This window comes from Cornus florida, unplaced genomic scaffold, assembly GCF_030987335.1.
Source record: "Cornus florida cultivar Cherokee Brave unplaced genomic scaffold, ASM3098733v1 CherokeeBrave_3.0.0_Hap2_Chr04, whole genome shotgun sequence".
Taxonomy (NCBI): Eukaryota; Viridiplantae; Streptophyta; class Magnoliopsida; order Cornales; family Cornaceae; genus Cornus; species Cornus florida.
In genome coordinates this window covers 93,186,307-93,195,016 of record NW_026775574.1, presented here as the reverse complement: position 1 = coordinate 93,195,016, position 8,710 = coordinate 93,186,307, and positions in this window count along the sequence as shown.

Genomic DNA, 8,710 nt, shown 5'->3' with positions numbered 1-8,710 from the left:
GTAATTTTTTTGAAAATTTGATATCTTGCTTGCACTTGTGGTCCACATCATCCTGATTTTATGATTGTTTTGAGATTCACTCTAGGATTCTACACTAGCATAGGCGCACACTAGCATTCATTTGTGGGGTACATACTTTGTTGATTATTGAATTGGTTATATCCCAATTGGGCTAGTAGTGCATTGAAAGCTTTCATCTTGATAAAAGTGGATAACAAACCATTTTCATTGAGTAGCCGGGATTCTAGCCTCATCAAGCACTGAATTTCTCGCTCCGAAAAGTGGAAAGCCAAATTCTATGTTGAAAAAAAAAAAAAAAAAAAAAAAAAAAAAAAAAAAAAAAAAAAAGTGAGGACATCTCCTAAAAGGTGAGAAGTGAGAAATGATTAGATGGAGGTTGTTTTGATTTGTAACCTAGTTGATTTGAGCTTGTAAGTCCTTAGGGGTGTTTGAACACCTAATGCCCTAAAGTCGTCGGGTTTGGGAGTCATTGACCTAACGCTCGACCTTATGGATCGCTAGAAAGCTTAATAGATCAACACATTGCACCATGTTTCCATCTTTGATCCTTAGGATTAGTAAAAAAAAAAAAAAAAAAAAAAAAAAAAAAAAATTGAGTGAAAAGAATAAGCGCACCTAGATGAATAAAGCTTTAATAAAAAGGTCCACTCTTTATCTTGATGATCGGTACTAGATTTGTGTGCTAGTTTGAGGGTAAGGATGTGATCATTTCTTTAGTTGGCTTAGATAGTAACATATTTGATGCCGGTCCACTCAAAAGAATTCTAGAGTTGTTTTGATTTGCATGATCATTTTCTTGATATGTGGAAAACCATACTTGCTTGCTTGATGTCGAAATTTTAGGAGATTGCTTGGAAAGGGTTAAAAAACTGGATACTTGAGGTAGTTTTCTTCCAATGCTTGTTTGAAATATTGGTGCCTCTTTTGTGAGAATGAGCTTAATGTTTGTGGGTATCATTTTTGAAAACCCTCACAAGACTTCACTCGTTTATTAGGAGTAACCTAGGGGTTTAAAAGACTTGTTGCATACGTCAAATGCAATTGTGTTCCCTACGAAAGTGGCGTTATCAATTTATTACTTTCTAGTTCATAGTTGTATAGTGGTTCATTTCATTCATTTACTTCGTAGTTCATTACTAGAGACTAGCAATATTTTAGTTTGGGGGTGTGATGAGCGCTGAAAAGTGCGCATTTAAATCCCTTAAGCTTGAGCATTTTGGGACCTTTATCTATCTTATTTCCCCGTTTTATTCTAATTTCGTGTTATTGCCCTTTCCAGGTGCTTATCCCAAAAATAAGTCAATTAAGCCAAATAAGAGCATTAAAGAAGTTAACTCAAGCTGAATGGAAGAAAGGAGCAAAGTGGAAGTTAAATGAAGCAAACTGTGGAAATTCAGCATGTTTGATCGATCTCTGCATTTCTTCGATCGATCGAAAGTTCATCGATCTAAACAATTCAAGATGAATCCAAGCCCTTGTCCTTATCCAAAAGAATCCAACAAGTTCGATCGATCAACATTTTCCAGATCGATCGAAATGATTTGATCTTATCCACACCTACCACCCACCTACCATTTTTGCCTTCTTCCCAAAAATATCTCAGTGATTTGTCTTTATTCAAAAAGGCACTGCCAAAGATGATCGATCTCTGCAACATTCGATGGATCTCAGCCATGTTCGATTGATCTCAACACAGTTCGATCGATCAAACTCAAGTCCGAAAAAAAATAGATTCCAGCTCATTAAAAGTTGGCTCATGGTGCAATCATTGGAGGAACCTTGGTGTACGAGCCCAGACCATTGGGTGTGACACTTAACCTACCTATATAAGGATTTTGAGCCATTTTTATATCATAACTTGTAACATTCAACATAACTTGTATTTTTTTTTATCTTAGAGAGGAGGCTAGAGATTAGAGAGTTTTTACACATTTTTGGAAGTTCTTCCATTGTTCTAAGGTTTCCATCAAGAAGAAGGTCATTCCTACCATGGAGATAGCCCTTGAGGGTTGGATGATTACTTCAATGAGTGGTTAGACATCTACTTGGGGCTAGAATAGCCCCTAAGTTTGCTTTCTAGACTTAGTTCTTTGTATATTTTTGGGGATTTATTTGTAACAATGTTTTGATCTTGGATTTATATATATATCTTGTGGTTTCTACTTGATGTATATGGATTAATGCTTTCAATTGATTATCTACTTCTAACCATATGTTTATGTATGCTAGACTGGATGATTCATGTGTTTTCTCTAGATTTAGTAGAATTTATGCATGTCTATGTGTATGGATGAAGTTAATCTAGAGATAGTCAAAATATAGAGCTTAATTGAACACTCTTGTAATTTATTTGATGGTTCACACTTGTTTCTTGATGGATTGTATCACACCCTTAGCTTACTTAGTTTAATTTCATATATTTAGTGTAGATGTAGTGTAGTTGCTTTAAATTCATAGATAGGTGGATAATATACTCTTGTTCCTTGGTGTTCCATACTTATGAATGCATTAAGTGTATGTTTCTAGATAGTTGTGCGTACATAAATTGTGATTTCATTGAATGGATTTTAGTCTCATTTGATAGGTTATTTTTTCCATTTGATTTGGCTTGACAATCTATGCTTATCTGTCATCCATGCCTAGTTTCAATTAATGTCACACACACACACACAAGTTACAAGTCAATTTCCCCATTAATATACAATTGCTAGTGTCTAGTGAAGTCAAGCTTAGTGGTGAGCTCTAGTACCCCAAGTCCTCCCCTCTATATCTTTCTCTACTTTATTAATCATTGAATTTTGTTTACTTTTATTTTATTTACGCAATAGCTTAATCAATCAATCCAACCAATCTTTTGATTACTCGACCTACTAACCCTATATATTGTTTCCATTACAAAGGCACCCACAATCCCTTGTGAGAATCCCTACTCACCCTATCTATATTTTTAGTTAGAGGTAGTAGTGGCTTTTACAAACTTAAAACTTGACCACATTGCACACTCACACTCTTAGTTCAACATCTCTTTGCCAATAATTTGGTGCATCGGTACGGCACACACCAAAGGTTCTTCTAGTAATCAAGGTAAAACAACTTTTGTTAAACCTGCTATTATGCCTAAACCATGTTTGCCTGATACATCACATTTTGATTTGTCTTATGTGCCTAAGTTGTATTGCACTTTTTGTAGAAAAAATGGAAATAAGTATAACTCATACCTTCACAGGAAAAAGAAAGATTTTTCTAAAATTGATTCTCAAAATTCTCATGCTAAGAATAAGGTGCGTTCTAAAGGGAAAATAAAAGTGACACCTAAGGTTTCTAGAACTAAAATTTTGCCTAAGAAAGAGGTAAAGAGTGAAAAAGAATTTCAGGAAGTAAGAATAAGAACTATGTGGATCAAAAAGTCTGATTTGATCAATTATGTGCCTGTTGAGTCATTGAAACAACTTTCCAAGAGGACTTCACCCTCAACTGAGTTCTACAAAATTCAGTGATCATGGCTTGTTTTTAAAAGAAAAATTTTGTTGCCATTGGATCACTCGTTAGGGTTTGGTTAGGGTTTTTAAATTTCTGATCATAATCTTCTTGATATACATGTGAAAATTCTTTTGAAGAATATATGATCTATCTTTGAATGCAAGTTGAGACAGATGATAGTTTAAATAAAAATAGATTCTTAGACTGTAATCTATATAATGTAAGATTATTTGTATTGTTTAGGGGATTTTTATATTTGAATCTCTTAAGTTCGTAGACTTTTGTACATTAGTTCATCTCTGACAAATTTGGTTGAAAATCTTTTGATCTGTTGACTAGGGTTTATTGTTCACAAAAGCTATAAAGGTTATTGTCTAAAAAAATTAGGAGCTTAAAAAATTTTAGAAAATATATTCAGCCTGAAAAGAAAAAAAAAATGCTGAATAAGTTGCTAAGGAAAATGCTACTTATTGAGATTTGATTGAAAACTCCCATTAAACTATGAATTGAGTGAAAAGTGGAGATAAATTGAGTTGGAGAATTGCTAACTACTCTTTAGAGTGAAAGCCGCCTTGTTTAGAAAAATTACTCAAAACAATTTTATCTTGATACTTTTCGATCAAAAAGGTTTAGACTATGATATGTTGAAATTCAACTGAAGATGGATTCAATTGGATTTCACACACACACATGAACTTGTTAGATTAATCTCTAAATTTTTCGGTAAAATTTGCAAGTTTGATTTCATGTTGTTTTTATTTGAGATTTGAAATTATTTGAAAAGTCTGTAGAGTCAAATATTTGTTCTCTGAGATGGTTTTGAAATTTTCTTAAAGGATTTTGAATCATGTGTTTGCTGGATGATTTTAATGATTGGTGAGTTTGTTTTTAGGTTTAATTTTATTAAAAAAAAAAAAGGAACAAGGAAAAAATTGAAAAATTTGGAAAATTCAAAAAGATTTTGATTTTTAGGTTTTAGTTTATTTTTGTTGATAATTTTAATCACCGATGTGTTAAAAGATTCTGGAAATTCATTGGAAAAGTTTTTTTTTCAAAAATACTCTGTGGATTCAAGATTGGGGGTCTTGAACCGGTTCAATAGGGCATGAATCGGTTCAATCATGTCATTTGGCCAAGTATCAAGTGACTGTCCATCTTGAACCGGTTCAAGGTGTTGTGCATATTGCACACTGTCCTTCTTGAACTGGTTCAAGAAGGTTGAACCGGTTCAAGAGCTCGGATATTTGGGTTTAAATCATGCTTTAGGCCTCATTTTTGCATACAACATTCCATCTCTCTTGCTCTCCTTCACTCCATGTCATTACCCAACTCGAACATATATATCCATATGCATCATATCATATATTTTTGTCATTTATTCATGATATATATGATCATTACATGATATTCATAAGATTGAAGACAAGAATTGAAGAGTGTGAACATTAAAAATTTGTAAAATGGGTTTAAATGGAAGTTTTGGAGTTTGGGCTTAAAATCTTAGAGGATTAGTTAAGTTGTTGGTTGATTGAAGAGATTGAAGCTTCTTAGTTGTTTATTGGGATTACACAACATTATTTGTTGATTTTGGGGAGAATTGAAGATCAAAACAAGTTTTTCTATAAACATTTTTGGGGTTGCACACCAAGTGTTTGATAAAATCCCTGAAAGAGTTACAAGCTTCAAAGTGAAAAAGTTTCTAAAGGACATGGCTCCTAAATTGACTAGGGAAGCTAAAGGGAAAGGAATTGTTAATCCTAGACCACCAAAAAGGTCTCGAACCGGCATCTCCATTCAAGAACCTCAAAATGGTTCACAAGCACCTAGCATGGCTCTAATGATATATCTTTTAATTTCTAGCACTGGAAGGATTGAATTTACAGAGTCGAATTTTTATAATGAAAAAGCTTGGAAGGTTTATATCTCTGTTTATAAGGATGGGCCGATAAAAACAGAGAGAAATGTTAATCTTTAGAAACTTCAAGACACTGCAGGACAAGCACTAGTGAACTACATCAAATCTCATAATTGGCTTTTCTTGTAATACCCCTAAAATTAAAAAGGATAAAATTGGAATTTAAATTTCATTCTATGTGCATTTTCGTCTATTGATTTTTTAATTGTTGTATTTTGTTTGTTTTATTTTAAATTGTATTTTAAATGCCTTATTTGGTTAATTATTTAATTGTCTTATTTTCTTTATTTGAATTATGGTTTGTTTAGTTATCTGAGTTATTGTATTGTTTGTTTTATTTTAAATTATATTTTAAATGCCTTATTTGGTTAATTATTTAATTGTCTTTAATAAGTGCTTAAGTAGAAGTTGAATTAACAGCTTTCAGTTAGGGTTTCTTGAAGCCGTCATACAAGTATTTAACGTGTATGTGACTTAAGTTTATGGGCCGACTCTAGTTTAATTAGGGTTCTGCCTTAGCTCTAGTTTAATTAGGGTTTTCTAAAGGCCTATATATATACGTGTATGAGTTTCACTAAGGGTTTTGGAAGAACCCTATTCACGGCACAGTAAAAATAGAACGTAACAGAGAGAGAGTTGAGAGAACAGAGGCAATGGTAAGAGCTACCAAGGACAAGAACAGAGAGGGTCAAAGGAGGGTTGTGGTGGATTAGATCACACCCATAGGAGGCTTGAAGGAAGTTAGTAGTTACCGGAAACTTAGAGACGACGCAGGGATTTCATAACTGAAATCACAAGCAAGTTCTTCTATTTCTCCTTCTCTTTGGCTCGTGTTCTGTGCACCTAGATAATCTCTAGGGTTTAATCAATCAATAACTGGAAGTTATATGTTTAATATATGTTATATGAATGATCTGTTTGTCGTAAATTCAAATCTGTTTACAGTTCATGTATTAACTGCTCCCAGTTTTGTTCTTAAAAGCATATTAAGTTCTGTTGTAAAGTTTGTTATGGTACTTGCTTCCATCTTCTATAAACGAACCATGGGGATATTAATGGGGTGATAGAAGACCTTAGGTTCAGTATTATTGAGGAACAAAGGGGTTGGAATGGAGCTGTGGTTGCAAAATAGTTTCAGTGTTGTCCTTAAAGCATGTCTAGTTCGGTAGCAAATTTGATCTATGTAATTGATTTAAATGGTTAAAATCAAACCTTTGGGATGCTAGTGGATATTAATAAGACCCTCAAGATCAGTTTTTGAAACCAACTGAAGGGAAGAAACATGCCGGAGAAGAAGCAGAAAGTCAGAACGGAGCAGAACGGGGACAAAGGCTCTCAAAGGAGGTGAGAGCCGGCTCCATGGATGTGGGAGCCGGCTCCCATACTCATTGAGCCGGCTCTACATTCTTAGAGCCGGCTCCAGGCTCAAAAAAGAGCCTGCTCTTGGAATTTAGAGCAGGCTCTTTCAAATAGTAGTTTTCTGAATTTTTTCTACGAACTGTTTGGATACTATTGGAGCATGGGAACGTTTCTGTTGACTCTAGGGTTTTACAGAGGGATTAGAGGGTTGGCTTTGAGAGTTATTAAGTCCTTAATTTGAGTAAAGTTGACCTCTAAGTGAATGAAATTAGTAGTGCGCTAATTTAACAATTGTGCGTACGGTTAACGGCTAGAAGGAGATTTGTTGTCTAGTTTTAATTTGACAACTTAGGGTGCTATATAATGATTCTAAATGAAGATTAAAAGCACAGTGAAGTCTTTTAAATTAATAAATTGGACTTGGGGCATAGGGCATGCCTCTGTGCTAAAAGATAAGACAGAATACAAGTATACAACTTAGTACGCTATTACCGGATGGAAGGAATTAAATTGCTTAAATTAATGTAGTGATTTATTGGACTATAATATGATTATAGAATTTATTTTAATGCTTGATAGAGTCATTGATATATTAGATTTAATCTATGTATGCTCTGGATGGTAGTTGCCGAATTATTAATTGTTTCCTGCAACTTTATGGTTTAACTCTTGGATTTAAATTGTTGAAATATTAAATACTCTTCTGCAATTATTTAGGAGGGTTTGGATTATAAATTGCTAAACTACTAATTATATGTTGTAATTTACATGGTTTGGATGTTAATTGTGGACTCTTATATATTATTCTACAATTAATTGGATTATTGGTTTGAACTATACATATTGTAGTATCACATATACTATTCTGCAGTTATTTGGATATTTGGTTTTGGACTGTAAATTACTTGCTGATTATTTATATGTTGTAATTTACATGGATATGGAGGATTGTATGCACCGGTATGGGACGGTGACATACTAGGTATGGTTTAGCTCAAAACATTAATTCATACCTTATGGATTTTAATTGGTGAACAGTTTTATCTGTTTAATCAATTATATGGATTTTGTGGATTGTATGCACCGGAATGGGACGGTGGCATACTAGGGACAGACTGATTCAAAATAACTCAGTCCTACCTATTTTGGATTAAGGGTTCGAATTATAAAAACATAATTCTCCTTATATTTAAGTCTGTGCAGCTGAATAAGCTAAACGACTTATTGGATTTCCTATGGATGGATATGAATGGATTTTAAATATATGTTTATGGTACCACAAGAGGAGCTTGAGTCTCAGACTCGTTAGTTAGGGTGCGTATATGCAGTGGATGCGTAGCTGGCTATAGTAGATTGAGGTGTACCCTGTTAGGTCTAGGTACTCATGCCCACCTTTGGGTGCGTTTTCGCATGTTGCCTTCTATTCAGGTTGAGACCCCTACTGTAGTCCAGTGAATGTCCCTTAGTGTGGATATATCTATATGTATGGACTAGATAGCTATTGTTGAGATATCTAAGGTATATCTGTGTATCGAGTCACTGTTTGGATTGTAGTTAGAGTAGAATTTGTATGTGGGCCTGACCCACTTTTATTTTTACAGGTGTTCGTTAGTTCCAGACTTAGAGCTGGATCGTGCTGAGCAGATACAGTTATTCACTCCACCGATGACCAGGGTTTTATTTCATATTTTAGACTTGGGATTCATTTCCAATCTTTTGAGTTCAGTGAGATATTTTAGGGGTCCACTAGATGGATTCCCGAGTTGTAATAGGAATGGAGAAGTATGATGTATCAGAATCATTCTTTGTTAATTAAATTTTATTCTGAGATTTTTTTATTATTATTCTAGTTTCTTTTCAGCAATTTATTTATTTATTTATTTATTTTCTTTTCCTATTTGTATTCTGTGTTCAATTATTGATAATTGATTTGAT